General features: G+C 42.2%; 1 protein-coding gene across 7 annotated transcripts in view; it reads left to right on the top strand.

The window, feature by feature from the left end:
* The window catches only part of LOC147910662 (uncharacterized), a 446,179-nt gene that overhangs the window by 287,101 nt on the left and 138,525 nt on the right, over nucleotides 1-20,553 (top strand). The window lies entirely within an intron of this gene.

A 20,553-nucleotide genomic window follows, 5' to 3' on the forward strand; every position in this document is an offset into this window, starting at 1 on the left:
GCGCCATGCTTTATTCCTCACGTAATATCACTACTATCATTATACGGACGTAAAATCAGCGCTATTGAGATATGCTCGATGTATCAACTGAAGTAGATAATATCTTCATTCGTAAACCGTGTCGTCACAGTTATTAATTATTAATTAATTATTAAGCTGATACCTTAGCTTCGATCGATCGGATTAGACTCGGATTAGACTCGGGATTAATCGATCTGGCATTTTTTTCCAAATTGGTTCAGGCATCTATACGCCACCGTGTACTCGTATTGTGTCTTCTTTTTTAGATGAGCAAGAGAGAACTTGTTCTCGCGAGTGAGTGAGCGAGCGAGCGATCATCGGCTCGGCTCGTTCGAAAATAGCCTTCCTCGAAACGGCGTTCAATCAAATAAATAATTTTTAGGGCGAACTGGGCGGCGCGGATTGCCGCGGCATAAATTATCCGCTGACACAACTCGAACGCAACCGGGCCACAATATCTATAATATTGTATTCCAGGCTAGACTCTTGGCCAGGTCAGTTAACGTTCGCTGGACGCGTCTTCCCTCAACCTCCGTTTCATCTGTGAAACCACAACGCGTTCGCCGGCAATCGTAAACTTGCTGTCAGAAAAGCGATTCCGAACGAGATCAGCTACGGCTTCGCGGAATTTCTCGCTAGGGACGACTGCGAATGACCTGTAACCCTATAAGGTTTCACCCTCGAATAGGCAGAAAATAGCGCCGCGAGAAAACAGCTTCGGGCCGACGGGGCGCGGTGGGAAGAGACACCTATAACCGGCTCGCTGTGAATCATCGGCGTCTGCCGTCTCGTACACGGGAATTAAGGGCTTCGATTGTTCACGTGCCACTGCAGGAGGTACTACGAATTGAGTACACCGCTATCCATTTTTCGCTTGACGAACTTTCCAATTCTTTCGATGATATAATAATTACAATCGTTGAATTAATCGTTATAGTCGTTGAAAGCCAAATTGTTTATAATAGAATTTTTAACGAATCAATAATGAATACCTTTGGATAATGTTTTTCCACGTGTTCTAAGATTATGATTGATCCATTCGTAATTTTATTTGCTAATACATCGAAAAGTCGAAATGTATTCAATATTAGCGTCGCAGTAAAAAGAAAAGTTCATTATCACCTCTAAGAGTAAAAACCGTTTATGATCTCTGATTACTGCGGATGGACATACGGTGTACATACGTTCTATTCCAACGTAGGAAATTTTTATCTGCGGCCACTAGGCTGATCGCCCATAAAAGTCACTCGCAATGTCGTATTGCCCGGCAGCGGTATCGCGAATCGAAATCCATAGTGGATGGTGCGCCGCGAAAAAGAAGCCTGGAGTAAAGTGCGGCCGTGGTGGTGGTGGCTCGAGTGGTCGCACGATGGACCAGAGGAGCCGCGACGATCCGTGGGTAATGCGCGTTCTTGCGTTCCTCATCGCGGATGACGCAGCGAAAGAGCACGCCGCGCGTCCTCATAGGACTCTCCCGTATAGTCCGTATAGTCTTCGTGGTATACCGTAAGCCCCCTTGGCCGCTCGTTCCGAGTGCCGCTGCCTCCGCAGAATCCGTATTAAGGTGGATTCACATTCGTCGGTATCCGCTTTAACCCCCTCGCGACGTCTAAACAGAACCGTTCGGTGCGCTGCTTCGGCGTTCCCGTCTCGTTCACGCGGTTAATCTCGTCCCGCGGCTTGCCTCGTTAAAGCGCATTTTGTATACTATATACATCGGCCGGGAGATTAAGTTCCTGTTCACACTGTGAGAAAGGAAGTAATAGTACACCGCTATCAACTTCTTTGGTTTCGCGTGCTTTCGAACGGCGCAACGATAAATTCCGCCTGACGGTTATAGAGAGCTAACCGTGGACTCTTCCCTTTCTCCTCACGAACTTCAAAACTTTGGTCCCGAAAAATCGTGCTCGGCTCCATTACATTGGTAACAATATCTACTTCGTAGAGCGCATTGTAATCGCTATCGCGTAGACGAGAGAGAAAGAGAGGAATCGGTGCGGCGCTCCGTTCTCGCGATATATTCCGCAAAGATCCGGAATAAGAAGAGAGCCGAGAGAGAGAGAGAGAGAGAGAGAGAGCAAGTCGCGACTACAGAGAGAGGAAGGAAACGACCGAGAGAGGTGCACGGTCGTAGTTCAGCCTGTGGCCCATCAGATAGGACGCTGATTCCGTTCAAGGGTGAAGCGAGAAGAAGGTACGCCGTGGTGCATCATGTCGACGAGAGAGGAGAGGAAGGAAAAGAGGGAAAGAGAGAGGCAGGACGAAGCTGGCTCGGTCGCGTTACGCTCGATGAAAGAAGATCGACGCTGAATGGGGTTGTGCGGGGGCGAGACAGAGGGGGAGAAAGAGGGAGGGTTGAAAGAGGCACATTGTTTGCCGAGCGAAGCCGATAATTCAGTAATGAACGTAAGCAACGCGCGCCCGCGTTCAGGGCTATAATTACCGATACCACATCGGATAGCGGATCCCTTAACTTCGGATCCCGAAGCGCTACGAAGAAGCGCGTCCGTGCTTGTGGCGCGAGTGAGCAAGCGGATGTATTTCCTTGACCATCCTTTCTCTCTCTTTCTCTTTCCTCTCTCTCTCTCTCCCTCTCCCTGCCTTTCTTTTCTGGCTACGTCTTAGAATGGGCAGCTCTAAATTAATAAATCAATAGCCGGGCTCTCTTATCCGATCCGCGAGTGGGTGGAGTTTGTTTGTTTAAGAGCGGGATTTATTAATTTTTCGCTGGGTGGTAAATCCCCACTGATACACCACCGCCTTCTCGAGCGGATCCCGCATCTTTTCCTTCCGTCTTCTTTATACGTGCGATCGTCTATCGTACACTTTGGAAAGTCGAGAGACGATTTTTTGAAAAGCGATGTACCACCAAACACATTTTACATGTCCTTCCAATTAAATCACAAAACAAATCTTCGCAAGCGTGTATGATCATGCTGGAGCAGTAATGAATACTGCATAATTTCTTCTCACGCGAAGCAGCTTCAGATAGAAGGGATGATCTCGGAGCTTAAGGTACGTATGAGTAGTGTACCTACTGCCATCTCTTCATTCCGTCTCGAACTTCCACACGAATGCATCAGGAATTTCACTTGCGTGTGTGAACGGCATCTTTAATGTATGTATACAATTCCTGTGGAAAATGTGTTCGACCAGTCCAATCATCTGCAACGAAACTTTCATAGATTGGAATTTTCTCATAAATCTAAAAGTCATCAATAAATGACAGTAGACAATAATTATTACAAAACAAATGTACACAATTGGCATAACTACAATTTTTATTAATTTATACTTAATTTTATTATTTTAAAAAGCGAGTTTCCAATTAAGAGTACACGATTAAATAGTTACATATATTAATAAAAATATATACAAAAATATTCCAATAAAAATATTTTTACTTGAAAGAAGCCGATCGAATTAGGTCTTTTATTTAGATCATATTCGATCCCTCGATTTGGGTAATTTGCATCGAATAATTTGAATTCGATCCGCATGATAGATCAAGCAATTTGCCGGAGTCATTGGTTTCGCAAAAGAAGGCGTTCACGCGGCTCTTTCCTCTCACCAAGATTTATGTGTGGTATTTGAATCGTAATTCCTCTCGTTCTGCTCGAATTCTCGTAATTCTACAATTATACAGTATTACTTACAAAGTATACTACTAGAACTTCCATCTATCGCAATTTATAAATGAATCATAATGTACTCGCATATCTACTTTCGCTGAATCTATTTTTCTTTCTTTATGTTTTAAGTTAGAATAGTTTCTCTAGATGAAGCTTGGAACAATAAACCAGAAAATAGAATAATTAATTAGCGATGTACATAACACTAAAGAAGTTTATTTAAAAAATTTTGTTTATAACTATGTACTAATTTTTTTTTATTTAAGCTGTTACAACTACAATTTCTAATAAAATGTTGTAAGAAATTTAACGAGACAATACTAAGTTTCGTTATATGTTTTCGAAATAATTGTGCCAAGTTAACAGACATTGTTTTAATTTTTACACAAAGTTAATTACACAGTTAAGTTTTTAATTGAAGTTAGAAATTTTTATTATTAATTAAGCATTATATATTAACTGCTTATGTAAATATTTCTCGTACAAATCATAGTTCCTTTAGCTTGGCACTTGTTCTCTTTTGTTCGAAACATCGAATAATCTTTCCTGTCAATTTTGCTACGTGTAAGCTACGTACATAATTCAAGTACATAATTTACACCTTCGCACTTTTCCTCCTTTGTGCCTTCTTCGTCTTGCTTATTTAATCAAAGCTTGTATCCCATATTGTGCTGCTTAATATATGCCTTTCATGTGACGTTAGAAGGCTTGCCCTAGGCCGTCAATAAATACAACCATTACTACGACTATGACTGCTACTACAACATGTGAAGTCTATGATTTGATTCTAACAATCAAGGCAACCACGTCTATCTTTCGGTGGGCATTGTACGTATCGTTGAAAAATTGTAATTAGATTCACCGAAGCGTTACCAGCTTTATTAGCTCGCCGCTATAATCGTGTAACTGTCGTGGGGAATTAGTGCTCGCGCGACGGATCGAGAAAACGCCGGAAGCAACCTGGACAAATCGCATGTAGACGGTTTTGTCGCGGCCACGGCTTGGTAATGGTCGGCTCGGGCAAGGAGCAAAGTAAATCGGATCTGGTCTGCTCTACCGCGCGCTGCACCGCGCGGTGAACAGGCAACGAGAGCGGATTGCGCCCGTAGGCAGAAATTAGACTCGAATCTCGTCTCTTTGCTCCCCGTGTTTTCTGGAGTGCCGGCCTGATGATAATGACGGTAGCAGGTGCTCGAGCCGATGCCACCTTCGCACCTCGCTCGTCGCCAGCGTCGGCGTGCCTACCACATCGCGCGTATGCGCGAATAGGTATTTATACAGGGTGAACCAAACAGCGACGAATAGTATTTATAATATTCTTCTAATCCTTTAATCCCAACTTTCTAATCTTTTAGTCCCATTCGATAATCATTGCAATAAATATAAATTATACGAACATACACGCACACGCACACACACACACACATATATATATATATATATATATATATATATATATACATACGCTTGTACATATTTAACATTTGGAAATGACATGTAGCAAATGCGATTGAATGCACTTAGTGCGCACTGATGCATATTAAAATCATCGTACACAAATTGACGTAAAGATATATATATATATGTGTATTTAATATAAATATGAAACGGATTAAACCATGAGATCCTTCATTTTATTGTGCTGTAAAATTTGTATTTTATAATTCGAAATATATAATATTTGCATTTTATTTTTACATAAATTAAACCAGTGTTCAATAGCTTTAATATGCATGTGCGCATCAGTGCGCCCAATCGAATTTACTAATAGAAGAATTTTTCGCTCGTTTACTTGAAATCGGTGGATTTTTCGTAATTTTATAAAATCATGCAATGTAGACGCGTTGAAATTTCTGTCACAATAATATTGCGAGTTATCTAAGGCGATCGACGTAACGTGATTCACCCTGTATACTCCTGTTCTGTTCTCCACTCCACGGTCGTCGCATCGTTGTCTTCGTCGCCGGGTCATCGCGTAATTCGTTGCTTCGGCTTGCCTCCGGGGCTACGTTCTACCTACCTACCGTAGTACGCGCAGGTAGATAGGTATATCCTCACCTCGATGTTATTCGCGTGTGTCTGCGTGCATGTGCGTGACACGTCCATGTGTGTAGCACGTCTACGTGCGCATTGCGTGTCGCTCGCTCGCTCGTTCGTTCGCTCGCTCGCGCGCGTGTAGGTGGTTTCACGTGTACGTGTACGTGCAGCACGCTTAATATCTCGAGCCAATCTTAGAGCTTGCATTCAGTGGGTTAGTGCCGTAAATGCCAGTAACCATCCACCGGCAATGGCCACTCGTGGCTACCACTATAGGCGGGCAGGCAGGTATTCATTCCATTTGCAGTTATGACGAGTGCGAGTTCAGAGGCCGTGAGAGTTTGCCGGCTCCACGGCTCGGGACTCTGCTCGAGTCTGGAGCATCTACGTGGCGAACCGTTGCAACGTTACACTTCCAGATTATCGACGATGACGGCTGCGCGAATGTCGTGGCATAAATACGGCGGCGAGAAATCGCCGACGCGCCGGCGAAATTTTCAAGCTAATGTGTAGGAGACACATTTTGAAGATCTTGATTTTTTTTATTATTATTGCTACTTATTAATAAAATATTTTATTAATTGAAAATTATTTCGCACACGAAAGAATCAATTTTTCTAAAAGATCTAAAAATTTAGTTTGACGTAGACATACTATATAATTATTTTAATAATCCAACAAAATTATTTTCAATGTTTAAATAACAAACAAAACCGTTTTTCCATGCAGTATTAAGCAGTATCAACCTTTGTATCAACGATAGTTTCTTATTGAATATTTAAAAAAATGTAAGAAATAAAAAGAAATTGGATGTAAAAATTGGAGAACGGTTCTCCATACATTACTTATTAAAAAAAAATATCGGGATTGTTTCGACAAAACGACGAGTGCTTTAACATTAAAATAACTTCATTTGCGAACGATTGCAACGATTTGCTCTCGACAGAGAGGAGAATCCTAGTGAAATTACTTGAGAGTGAACTACCGAGCGGGGAAATATTTGAACCGCGAGGGATTAATACATGTCTGACGTATTATTTCCTCCAGGCCCCTCCCCCCTCCGCTCGATCGCCCGCAGTTACCGTTCGGTCGGTACCGCGCGCGCACATAGTAATTTGACGTTACGATCTGCGGGAAAAGGGTCGCGGGAGCGACGCCGCGTGTTGTATGACGAATAGAAATAGAAGCGATCTACGGTGCGCGCGCGCGCGGTCGTGTCTTAAGAGGGCGACGTGCGAGCGAAGGCGTCCTCCTGCCTTCTCGTGGTGCCCCTTTAGGTCTCGGAATACACGCGTGTTCCGCCTCGTGTTCCGTGGCCGCTGTTGTATTCACGTCGCGCTCCTCACCTTCGACTCTCTCGCGGATTCTAACCCGCGGTAGGACGCTTGATCGGCCGGCCTCCGCCGCCGCCGGTAGTCGCAATTATAGAGTATGACTGTACATATTCGTTCGGTAATTTGTTATCGTTGGATAAACACATCGAAGGGGGGCGACGAGAGGTCGATGGAGTTCGGCGTGCGGCATGGCACGCCAGTATACGCGTCCCGCGCTCGTACGATCGCGATTCCGAATCGTAATCCCGTAACGATGGCACGCTACTCCGCCCTCTCCTCTTTGTACACACCCTCCTTATTGTCCCGGTGCTCCGGAACATCCCGCGATGTATGTTTTCGGAGCGGACCGTGTTGCGTTCGTGCATACTTACCGATAAAAAATGCTCCTGCAGGAACGTAGGTTGTGGTAGTAATTAATTTTTCTCATAATTTAATATTTAATATTAAATAATTCTTTAGCGTTAAACATTTTTTTAAATATTTTTATACATATATCTTAACATTTCTTTAGCAAATTAAATTTACTATTTACATTAGTAGAGGTGAATATTTGAATAAATCTTTTACCTTTTGAAGAAATCTTAAATATATTTTTTCTTACAAATTCATCTATTCTACGAACAGCAATATACTGAAATAGAATTTCACGCGAACGGACATTGCAGATTGCATCTCGTCCACGACGTCTCTCTAGGTTTTTAAATAGTTCCAACCGCAGAGGGCAACTTTTCTTTGAGCGTGAACGAGCCTCGAGCCCTCGAGTGGTCCGCTCCTGAACGTTGGCTGCGGGGGAGAGGAGACGGCGTGTCTCGTGAATAGAGAGATATCTCCTCCTGGCAACAGGCGGTAACGTCTAAATTAAATGTTTCTGGATCGACGAGCCGCGGATTCAACGTGTCATGCGCCGCTCTTAATCTGGATTTAACGGCGAGGTCTCCAGCGCGAGGGTGAGAGGGCTCGGGAGGAGGAGAGGGAGGGCCACCTTGCGGTGCCTGGGCTGCTTCAATAGAGCTTAATTGGCGAATACCCGCACGGTTTATAGAGACGGCATAGAAGGAAGGAGCGAATGAGATAAGAAGAGGCAGGTAGAAAGGTGAAGAGCGAGAAAGGGAGAGACGTGTGAAGGCCTCTAGATCCTCGTCTCATCCTTCCTCACGAAGCCGCGCGTCTCGTTTCTCCTCCTCTACCATTTCCTTCTCCTCTCCTCCACCCGCGACAGACGAGGATGACTTCGCCGACTCACTCGTGTATTTTGCGTATTCACTATATAATAATAATGATAACGACAATAATGACGATAATAATATTGCCTGGGAGATTCGGATCAGCGGCGTTAACCGGGCCTTCGTACATTTCGATGTTTCGTCTGACTAACAATTAACTTGAGAATACGTTGCTAATGTTAATGAAATTAATTAATCAGGCTAGATCTCGTATAAGATTAGTCTCCGATAAAATCTTTATTTCTTTGTTTCTGCGCAATTTTACGTAAGTAAAAAAAAACTGAATTTTTCTGTCCCAGAAACATAGCGACTTAATTTATCTGACAACGTGAAATGTTGCAAGTTTCAAAGATAAAAAAAGTGCATGATTTTTACTAGAAATTTTTATCTTCTGGTGGACGTTATTTGTAGAATTATTTAAACGCAAACTTTCTGTTCACGACAACAACTCTCCTCTCTTTCTTGCTCCAAATACCTGTATCTCTTCCGCCCCTCTTTCCCTCAGTTCAGTGCACAAAACCAGAGTCATTTCCCGCTCCTTCTTCCCGCTCGTAAGACCAGCGAGACCGAAGAAGGCACGGCGATGCGTAAAAGGTCAGTTCGCGCAACGTGTGTGAACCAGATACCTCCCGGCGAGAGCCATCGTAATAAATTATGGTTTTCATAGCCTCATACTTATCTCGGGAGAGCCTTTCCTGAGCTACTTGCACGAGAGTAACGTCTCGACAATAACCACTTCGGGTGGTCTTCCGAGCCAAGCCGATAATTCGCAGACTAATAAGACTTCTAATTCATGTGATGCATCAAATCAATGCATGATGTAACGAGCAGCGATATTTTACGCGAAAGAAGAATAAGAGAGGGAAAAAATGAACAATTCATTTGCTGGATGAGAGAGGATCCAGATTTCCTTAACGATCGAGAGGATTTTGAGGACCGATACATATCTTATTATTTTTGTCTATTCGATTGATTGTGAGAGAGTGTGTGTGAGAGAGAGAGAGAAAAGGTGACTCACGTATCCCGGAAGCTCGAGAGTGACAATAATTATTCGCAACGAGCACTGGGATGCTAATTGATTGATGTCAGCTAGGCATCTCTGAACAGGGCGTACGAACTTACTGAATAAATTCAAGAGAAACGCGTCCGATGATCATTTAGAAGGCCTAAAAACACTTCCGCGGTGAAATTGGCATGCATTATGGATGTTATTACGAAGCATGCCTGATCGTAGGTTTGCGTATAATTTTACTCATTACGCAATCGAATCACGATTATTTATATTCGTCGAAGGAACAAGTTAACCAAACATTACGATGTGATTGCAATGTATATTAAAATCATCTAACTAAACTTTTTTTTTATTTGACTTTGAATAAGAAGTATTAAATCTTTACGGAAATACTTACTAAAATATACGAAAATTTCGAATTTTTTAAATAATTGAGATGTACAGTTCTTACATAACATATTTGGAATGAGGTTGAATAATTGAAGCCTGCAACGTTGTAAGTGCCAAAATTGTGAAAATGTATTTTATTGTATGAATGGATTGTAAGTGCTTTGTTTTATCACATACACTAATATTTAGTATGGAAGTTGCTGTTACAAACGGAGAAAAATGAATAGTGCAATTCAAAACATACAATCGACAATTTATTTGGATTTACAACGTTTTGACTTGTATTTTTATTTATAGTTTTAAAATTTTAATGATTTTTTTAGAAATTGAACACAATTTTTAATAAATTACAATTACTTAATTAAAATTTTTTACAAAGACAGATTACTCATATCTGTAATTATTATAAAATTTTTTGTGGATTTTTTAGTGATAATTGTTAAGAGAATAAATTTTCCCTTTTTTTTTTAAATTAAAAAATAACATAACCTTTTGCTTTGGCCTCAATTATATTGTGTGTCTTACCTTTGTAGTATATTATGAGTAATTGGAACTGATCACCACGTTAGATAATGTCGATAACGTTAAGGCAGAGATGGAAATTGCGTACTCATCATTGATCGATTTCTCGAAATTATCTGGAAGCCGAAGGTTGAGGAGTTAAAATACATCCGCGTGTGCATACTCATCTGCTGAATATATTACATGTGCTCATCTATAACTCTGTGATCAAATTCACATGTCGTACACCGCGGGCGGTAACAGCACCTGTCTTCCGTGGAATGCGAGGCTAATTGAGCGGAGTGTCTCGACCTGACCTGAGCATCCAAAAAAAAAAAATATCCAGAAAAAAAAATCATCGCGATTTTATAATATCGTCGCGCTAGTAGTTGCCTGAGAGAAAACGAAGACAATTTGTCAAATTGGCGACTTGCTCGCAATCGTCTATGTGCAATCAAACGTGAGACACGGCATTATCTGTCTCTTGGACAAGTCACTTCCGAGATTTATGCTATTTACCTTCGGTTGCCAATAAGGGTCTCGCGATTACATTTTGCATCCTGTGCATTCTTCATTCGTTTAACTTCTACCGTACGAACATATTAACTTCTATCATATAGGTATTGTAATTACGAGATCAACAAGAACGGGTCAATTTCTCTTCTTCATCTCACGTCGACGATGGCGATCTTGCGAAGGGACGGCAAAGGGAGCATCGACTCGGTATCGGCTGAAAAACACAATAATCACGCCAGCGATTTCGACCCCCACGGCAGATCCCTTGGCCGTCGGCGGCGCGGAAAATGAAGTAGTTTTCTTCCCTGACAACGACGATCGTGCGACTGCCCGGAGCGTTTCGCGGTGGTAACAGTTGCTACCGCTGCAGTCGCAGCGATAGCAACGGCGGCAGCAACAGCAGCAGCGGCAGCAGCAGCAGCAGCAGCAGCAGCTTCCTTTCGTCGTGCAGGAGGGATCGAGCAGTGCATTACCCGTTAGACATGGCCCCCGCGCTGATATATTGACTTGGACAAAAAAGCGACGGTTCTTCTGCTCCTTGGCATCGCGGTCGCCGCCGCCGCCACCGCCGCCGCCGCAAAGTCGCTCCTCTCCCCTTCTGTCCTCTTCTGCCTGTTTCTCCTCATGTTGCAACCTCTTCCAACCAACACGAGTTGCCCCTACCCCATGACCGTCGACGATCTCGCTTTATCGAGTGCCGCGAGAGCGCGGATGCACCAACTCGATGCACTCTGGCGCGTTCGCGGACCTCGTGATGGACGAGGAGGAGAGATCTAACGTCTAATGGAGTTTTCTGTATGGCACGTATGCGGGCATAGGCGCGCGCAAAAAATCTGATTCCGCGACGTAGATCATGCCTACGATGGTTCGTTTACTCTCCTCTATTATGCGATTTATTCCTTCCGCCTGCGCCTCCGCGTGCGCGATTCCGTGAGTAATTGCTCGCGCGCGTTCCCGGACCTCGTTTCATAAATAGAGACAAAAGGTAAGATGGCACATTATTGGCGATTTGAGTGCGTTTTTCCAATTGTGCTATGCAGATTTGCGATTGTTCGAATATGAGAGCTTTGTACGATTATTTTTGCGTCAATACGAATTTAACAGTCCATGAATATATAATTATATTGTAGGAAAGAGGGGAATTCACACTCTAAATTGACGTTATGTTGATGTTAATATTAACACCAGTACGGTATGAATTACATAGACGTCGCATGATGTTAAATCTACACTGACATTTTTCAGAGTGTATTGTTATACATATTTTTATCCGGACATAACGGCATCATGCATAATGTATATACAATTTAACCTTTAGAGAATGGGGATCTACTTTTTAAATCTTACATCTTTCCCTTAAGTATGATTTGTTATAATTCGTTATTTCATTATATTTCTTGCATTAAAACAAAAGAGCAGCACGTCGCTCAATAGGTATCTAAAATGAACGATCAATAACTTTCTTACTCTTCTCCTTTCTATATCAATCCATCTTATATTATAGTGGTAATTTAAAACCCTATATCATATATATTACATTTCGTACTGCGAACACTTGTTTGATACTGCTGAATGTTAAGAATTTATTTAAAAAAATGATAGATGTACATTAGCGAAGATACGATTATTTTCGAGTCATCTTTTGTTAGGTAATATAATGTTCACAGCGAAATTGCCATTTTACATCTTTCTTACATTATCCCATCGCGGCGTGCAGAAAATCGCGTTCGCTGTCTCTCGTTACGGCCGAGTGAAAAATCGGGAAATCGTTCCGATCGGTAATAAATCGCGTCCAAGCAGCTGCCGACGATCATTTTCTGAGGGAGCACAGGAGGCGAGCAGGGAAAAACAAAGTCGCGAAGGCAACGCGGAAGGAGACCGCCGGTGGGGGCGGGTGGTCGGGGAGGGTGGCAGGAGGGTATGTAGGGGAGCAAGAAATATAATCGCGCGCGCGGTGAGTACAGCAGCGGTAGACCACTGGCATGGGGGACGAGGAACCTATTATAGCAGCAGCGAGAGTAAAAGAGTCCGGACAGGTGAGATAATCAACCTGCGGCCATAGCTCCGAGCGGCCTCGTAGTAATCACTATTCGCGCGCGCGGTGTGTCTTTTAATGCTCCTGCGCAACTTGCCGTCGCGTCGCTGCTGCTGTTGCTGCTGCTGCTGCGTACATCCAACTTGCCGTCGTTGCTGCCACTGTCTCTTCGACGAGAGTACGTTATCCTTACAGCGGTATCCTGCATTCGAGCGAGCCACCGCAACGCGTTTACGCGTTGCGGTTTTCGTGAAGTACGGAGTCGTCTTTCGCCACGCCGTGAATTGATTTCGTAAAATTGGATTCGTTTAGTATAAAATAGGTACAATTAATACCGGTCGAAAGAGAATCGTTATTTCCGGAATGAATATTTCTAAAGTATGAGGAATTTTATGAAATATTCTAGTATTGTTATGTGTAATATTGCTGCAGAAATCGGATATTTTAGAAGAATACTAATAAGATGAAATAGTAGATATTTCGATGTATGATATTTTAGGAGAATATTAGAAGATAAAATGATATAAGTATATATATTTCTTTTATAAGCATATAGGGAGCAAGTATATATTTCTAAATAGATATAAGATAATGAATAAATAAAGAGAGAAAGCAGAAGAAACACCTGCCATCATTTGCCGTCAGTCGATTTCCGATACTTTGTACATCCAGCTTGAAAAACAACGTGTAACCTACTGACATTACGGGAAAATCCACTATCATTACAATCGCGGCGAGGCGATCAAGCCGTAACCGAGTCTTTTTTTTCCATTACCGCATTAGCGGCGAGGACAATGGTCGCCAGGTTTTCTCACGTATTTCCACACGACGCGACGGGTCGTTATTTCTTTTCGAGGCGTACTTTATCCACTTGTGATATATGACTGGACTTTAGTTTGCCTCCTCTTGACACGCGAAAGTCACGAGAAGACGAAAAAGATGAGACCTCCGTCGTCGACGACGTCGTCGAGGATGCGACGATGCGACGATGCGTCCCACCAGCCCCGTGCACCCAATATTTTATTGGCCGCAAGGCAACAATGCCCACCGTGGGGCCAGCGGTATTGTGTGAGCGTGGTGTGGTCCGCTCGATGTCTGATTTACCGCTCGTCTAATTTGTAGGCGGTCGCCATTAAGCAATCCATAAATGCATATGTGTAAAACACTCCGCCGTGTCGGACGAGTGTACGGATATGCGAGTCGCCGCCGCCGTTGCGCCCGCGCCGGACGAACAAACGGACAAACGGACGAACGGACATACGGATGAGCGAATGAACGGACAAACGGACGAGCGAACCGACTGCGCACGATTTATTCATATTCAAATGCGTGCTCTTTACGATCGCGCGAACGAAAGCGAGAACGCGCTCGCGCATCTCGGTTTGGAGTTTACAGCGCGAGTTAAGGCGCGGCGCGCTTCGCCGTTGATTTGTTCGTTATGCCGTACAAACGATTGTTCCTTTTGCATACACGACGTTTCTAGGCTTCACACAGCGCGGGGTCTCACATTTGTCGGCATTTCTGTTAACGAGCGGCACGATTCTAACATGTCGGAAAAGTTCTACACGCATTCTAATGTGTATAAAATAATGCGTCGGTCTCTCTACAATTTTGTACACAGAAACGATTTTGCTTGCCTAAAAATTTAGCTAGGTACAAATCTGAAAATAATTACAGATTTAAAAATAATTTTGTTGGACTATCAAAATAATATAATACAAATATGTATGAAATTTCATGATGAGCAATGCTGTAAAAAATTTTGACATGGCAGCCAATTTACATACAAGCGGTTTACATAATTATTTTGATAAAATTATTTTCAGATTTGTATCTGGCTAAATTTTTAGATCCTTTAGCAAAACATGTATACGCGGCTATTTAAGTGTGAATATAAACGGATACAATTCAATTAAAATAGGCTAAAATAGAATATATTTTTATATAATATTTTTATTTTAGATGACGTAATTACTTTATTTTTACTACCAGTTGAGTGTATCTCGCATACGATTTCATCGACATTAAATAGTTGCAGTATTAATGATAGTAGTAAGTCCAGTAAATAGAGAAAATTTTGACGGATGTTACAACGTATCGATTTATTATCGATTGTTTTAATAATAATTAACGATTCATTAAATTTCAATGACCTAACAGCCATTTCTCGCGATGCGTTATGATGGCACAATCGATGATATGAATCATCTTCAATCATTCAATTTATCGATCAATTCGGTATTAATTGATTTGGTACCATACTTGTTAATCGTTAATGGCTCGTTAATCTTAAACGATCCAATGTTTACATCAGCGAAATATAAATTTCTTTTTGCTGTTTATCTTGCAATTTATTTAAAAATTTATGTTTTAAAGTTACACTTAATTGAATATCGTAGTATTTATATCGTAATATTTAAATTTAATGAATATTCAAATCCTCCTAAGATGATCGCGCGTAGATATCTATTACGATAAACGATAAACAGCTTTGAGTATTTTCATTGATTTGTATTAGCTGTACGAATATATTGAATAGCCCATTTTAGTGGTTTAAAATTAGCTTTAAAGTGGCTTTAAAATGATTTAAAAACGGCTTAAAAATTCAAAGAACAAAGCGAAAGCGGGATGCATTCCCACAGCAGCTTCCGCATCGAGCAGCACCGCTCGCTCGGGCGTTAAAGTCTCCTCGCGGTTGAACCGGCGACCTCAACGCACTCCGCGACTCGAGACAATGCCGAACGTCGTTCGAGTTCTCTTCGTTCTTCGGGTTCTCTTCGCGTCGCGCCTTCGTATATGCCAGTTCCATTCATCGCGGAATTCCAGTCGGCGATTGCGACCGCCATCGATGGTTTTCCGGAGTACGTACGTGCCTACGTAGTCGGCCGCAGGTTACACCGGACGCTACCTGCGCTGAGAATGGCCCATAAACACCATTACGGCTAGCGGGAGCAACTTATAGCGCACTTTACCGGACTTATGACGCGGCCACGCTTGAATTAGGTACTCGTTACCAGTATTACGTTTCAACCACCTCGTTCAGACACACGATGCCTTCGTCGAGCACTCCACCGCGTTAAATGCAATCCCTTTGCGTTTCTCGCGTGAATCTCTCCATGAATCACGCATAGCTCGCGAGGAGAAAGAAGAAAAGAATCTCGCTTTTGGATGGCAATTGATTATCACAAAACATTTGATGTATACTGAAATATGATGAATAATAATTCATGATTTCTATCTTATACGCTCTATTGAATTTTATTGGATCTTGGAAGTAGGATATAATTTAGAAAGTTTGCAGATTAATAAATCCAATCGTATACGTATAAAAACTGCTTATTGTGTGTAAAATGTACACGTACATTCTTTACCAAAGAGACCGAAGACAGGTTTGAATAATCATCGGTATAATTCAAAGTTAATTATTATATCGATAACTCGATACACGCGCGCGCACTGGAAGGAAGTTCAGATATTATCGGCGAACGGCCCGTGACCTCGTGGCACTTTAAGGAATCGATGTAGCAACGCAGAATTGCATGGCAAGATCTGAGATGCAAGGCTTACGGGCAACACGAAGCGATAGTCCGATAATTTTAATAGCATTCTCAATTAATTACGGACAAGCAGAGCGACGGGGTCACGAAACACGTCGACCTCGTATTCGAGGATACGCATGGAAATTGGGATGACGAAACGGCTTGCAATATAATAATCTCTGATGATCCGTTCATGCCTGTTAAAATACGCGATGAGTGGCGTAGTATTCCATTTATTAAGTAGTGCAGCGTGGCCAATTACTTAATAATTTTATAATTTTATGTTCTGGCCGTTCATTCATTCGAATGTTCGTCTGCAAAATTTCTCAGAAACGGCTTGAAACTTTTTCAATCTTTTATTAAATTAATATTTGGAGTATTTGGAGTATTTCAAACTAAAAATAGATTATTCAATCTGTACGATGAGGTTCTATAAATTTTTAGTAAAAAAAAACTTCCTCTATCAATTGCTGTAAGAGACGGAGGTTCATTCTGTACTTCAAACAGGACTTTAGAACGATAAATCGACATGCTCTTATCTAATAATTTCTATCATGTTCGTCTCTTCTCTTCAATTTTGCAATTAAACTGGAACCGCCGTCGCCAGAACTCGCATCACTTCTTTCACGTCGCTCTTTCCGCTCTCATAAGTCCTCCTCTGTCGCGTCCGCAGAACAGTTCCGAAGCTTCTCTCTGTGTAAATGCCGCCGTCGCCGTAAGATCGCTTATGCGACTAGACGAGACGACTTTAAGTCTTATAGCTTTACCGAGAGTGACTCGATACCGTCGACTAGTCGCAGACCCGGCGTGGCGGACGGTCTGCAACGCGTAACGCGACGTGGCTTATTGCCAATGCATTTTAAGTAGTCTACTCTATACGATACCTCTTTCTTTCTTTCTTTCTCTTTCTCTCTCTCTCTCTCTCTGTCGTTCTTCGAGAGTGCATTGTGCACCTGTGTACCCGCTTTGACATTGCATCGGACGTGTTTTATCTTCGCTTACAGCGAACGCGTATACGCTTGCGTGCTCGCACGAAGGAACGTGTACATGTGCAAAGCGAACGCCGTTGAGCGGTCGCGAGATCACTACTGTGGTTTGCGCAAGGGAAGCAGGACCTCCGAACCCGTTCCAGCGCTATAATCGCGATCCATGAGCAGCGATCGTGAAGTCGTCGACAAGACCTACGAAAGTTATAGTGAATGGCGATAGAGCACTAAGGAAAAGCACGAAGCGGTGTTGATGATGTGCAAATACCCTCGTTGATTGAGTCATTTCGCGGGCGATCATTCTCGTGTATCGTGCGGCGAAATCTCTGACATTAAGAACGCATTGTATGGTAACCAATGTAAAATAACTGTACCGTACCTAAGTATATTTTTTTTTAGAGACACTTGTTTTCTTTATGGAAACAATTTAATGATATATCATTTATTTAAGAAATTCATGCATACTTATTTTGATACTAGAAAGAAATAATTAAAATATCAATTACTGCGTATGTTATATTAAACATAATTTTTACAATTCTTTGTATTGATTTTAAAATCTGGTATTACAGTAATTACTCTAATCTTTATTCTTTGTGTAAGAAACAAAATAATTATTCCTAATATGATCTAATATTCAACATGGTCTATTTATGTAGTTAATTATATATACGAAAGAAGTTTTGCTCAAGTATCTAAAAATTTAGATGAAAATTTGAAAATTTTTTGGGCTATCAAAATAATTGTGTAGGATGTTCAAAATGATTGAGTGAATGAGAGTGTTAAAATTTTTTGCAATATTATTATCAATACTTAAGCGTTTTATATAATATAATTATTTTAATGGTCTAACAAAATTATTTTCAAATCTTTTAGATATTTTATTAAAATCATTCTTTCCATGTGTGATGAATAGATAAATCTTTACTGCATCCATATAAATTTAAAAAAATGTCTCATATTTTTAATTAATGTTTAGAAATGTTTTTTTTTTCTTTTAAATCTGATCATTAGTTTTCAGTATTGGATTTGGTAAAAAAATCGCAACTTATGTAAGGCTGTATTGAATAAAATTACCTTGTATATTTTTAAGAAAAGAGAGACATTACATCACGCACAAAGAGAACGAGAGTTTGATTAAGAGCATTCTTTCCAAGGAACATATATATCTCGTGACATCTAAGAATTGATACTTACTATGGCAAGGATTCTAATACGTGACGCAACGAGACCGTTCTCTCCGAAGCAGCGAAGAGAGAAGAGCGCGTTTTATTCACGTCGCCATAGGAATCCGCGCTACCGGGGGGTCGTGAGCTCATATTTCTCGAGCATTATGTCTCGACAGCGTGTACGCGCTCGCCTGTGTCAGGCGTAAGTAGGTAAATACCTCGACTACTGGGCAACGTAAGGTAAGGAGGATCGCGAGCACAGAGCCAACTCGACGGCGCATCGGCCGCCGACACACAAAAGACGTCGGCCGGGTCCCTAAAGCACGCTGGAAATTGTCAGACCATAAACGCTCCCACTGTGAGGACCACAATGATCACCGCACGACTTCCGTAACTCCTTCGTATCGCCCCCGATGCCGTGTGTTCGCTATTTATATGGGCTTTCGGATGCCATTGTAAATGCCCTCGGTGCTTAATCACCGTGTTTATCAAATTTCTATCGCGCACAAATGGACACGTGAGAGATTTTTTTCAAAGTCGATCTAAAATCCGTTGGCCTTTCTGGGATGTTTCGTGCCCGTTTCTGTCAATGTAGATTAATTTTAATCTATATTTAACTGCCTTTTCGCCTTTTTCTAATTCTGTGAATTAGATAAAGATAAAAAAAAACAAGTTAAACTGAGAGATTAAAATTAATCTACATCGGTAGAATAGCGATTAAGAACTAACGTTATTTTTACTGTCGATACATTTCTCGAAGCAATATCGGAGCTAATTATCATTTTGTACAGCGAAAGTCAGAATACTGAAGAATCTTGTTGCACAACGGTTTACCTCATAATTCATAGATCCGTATAACAACAGAAAAATTTCACAACAGCAGATTTATATGCGCGAAAGAACAGTAAGATGTCACGAGGCTCACGACGACGAATTTCTCATTCTTCCTCACTCACCCGATAAATCATTCGTCTTATTAGAGACTTGCGAGAAATGCATGCACGCAGAACTTTATTTATTCGTTTGCTTTACGTTAGCGCATAGTTAGACAGTCCTTCTTTCATTCCATCCGTTGGGTGGTGACGGATCGCAGTGATAGAGCGAGCGTTCGCCAATAAACAAGATTTCGAACGGCGAGAAATGGCCCGACGTTGGAAAGGGCTCGGCTCGGCTCGGCTCGGCGCGGCGTGGTGCTGCGCGACGGGGTTCAGGGTCGGTGACGGTAATTGAGAATGTCGAATGCGAATCTCAATCAGTGTCGCGCGCGCCATGATTTATTTATCAATTAAAAACCTGCATCCACCATCGGGCCGCCACCAGGCGCGGGTCGCGCGTTCTCCTCCCCGTCCCGCGATCATTGCCCGTCGCTCGCTGCTCGCCCGCAACCAGCCACGGACCTGCATCAGCAGGAAGCCAGTTGTTAAAATGGCACGTGAATTTTACGACTCGCGCGTATAGCGCTATAAAATAATCGTAATCTTTGGATAATGCGCGCTTATGCATTGCCGACCGGCAGCCAGCACGCCATGTTCGGACCGCGGCGGTCGCGGTCCAGGATCGTCAATGTAGCGACCCAACACTGACAAAGTAACGCGCGCGGGCGCCGAAGAAATCTGATGTAAAAGGCAACGCGATCCCTATATTTACCATAAACGCCTTATTATGATCCGTGCGTCGCGTCGCCCAAGACGCGAGACTCGTCGCGCGTATGTCAACGTAAATAAGTTGACGTATGAGATGTGCCTCGCTCGAACGGCGCTTTTGCCGGCGCTCGCCGCGCACCGCTAATCACCGAGATCATTAATAATCGGTAATTGCGCGAATCAATTGAGAAAAATTAAGACCGATCGCGCGGCCAGCCGGACATCTTGCCAGCGAGCGTGTAGTGACCCATCCTGTATCTTCGATTTATCGGGGCGTCATTGATCGAGCTTCGATGCGCGTCATCTCATAAAGGCACTTAATTATCTTTGGTCTTTAATTGGCATATGGAGAGAAAGAAAAACAGAGAGAAAGGGATAGAACAAAAGCGCGAGTCTTTGAAACGAAAATGTTTCCTCCCTGTCTCTCACATTGTTGGCAAATTTGTTGGTTAAATTTAACACAAGATGAATATATTATACGTAAAAGTAATACATAAATATTACTTGAAAAGATA

The sequence above is a fragment of the Acromyrmex echinatior genome, chromosome 2 (genome assembly GCF_024713525.1).
Source record: "Acromyrmex echinatior isolate Ae372 chromosome 2, ASM2471352v2, whole genome shotgun sequence".
Taxonomy (NCBI): domain Eukaryota; kingdom Metazoa; phylum Arthropoda; class Insecta; order Hymenoptera; family Formicidae; genus Acromyrmex; species Acromyrmex echinatior.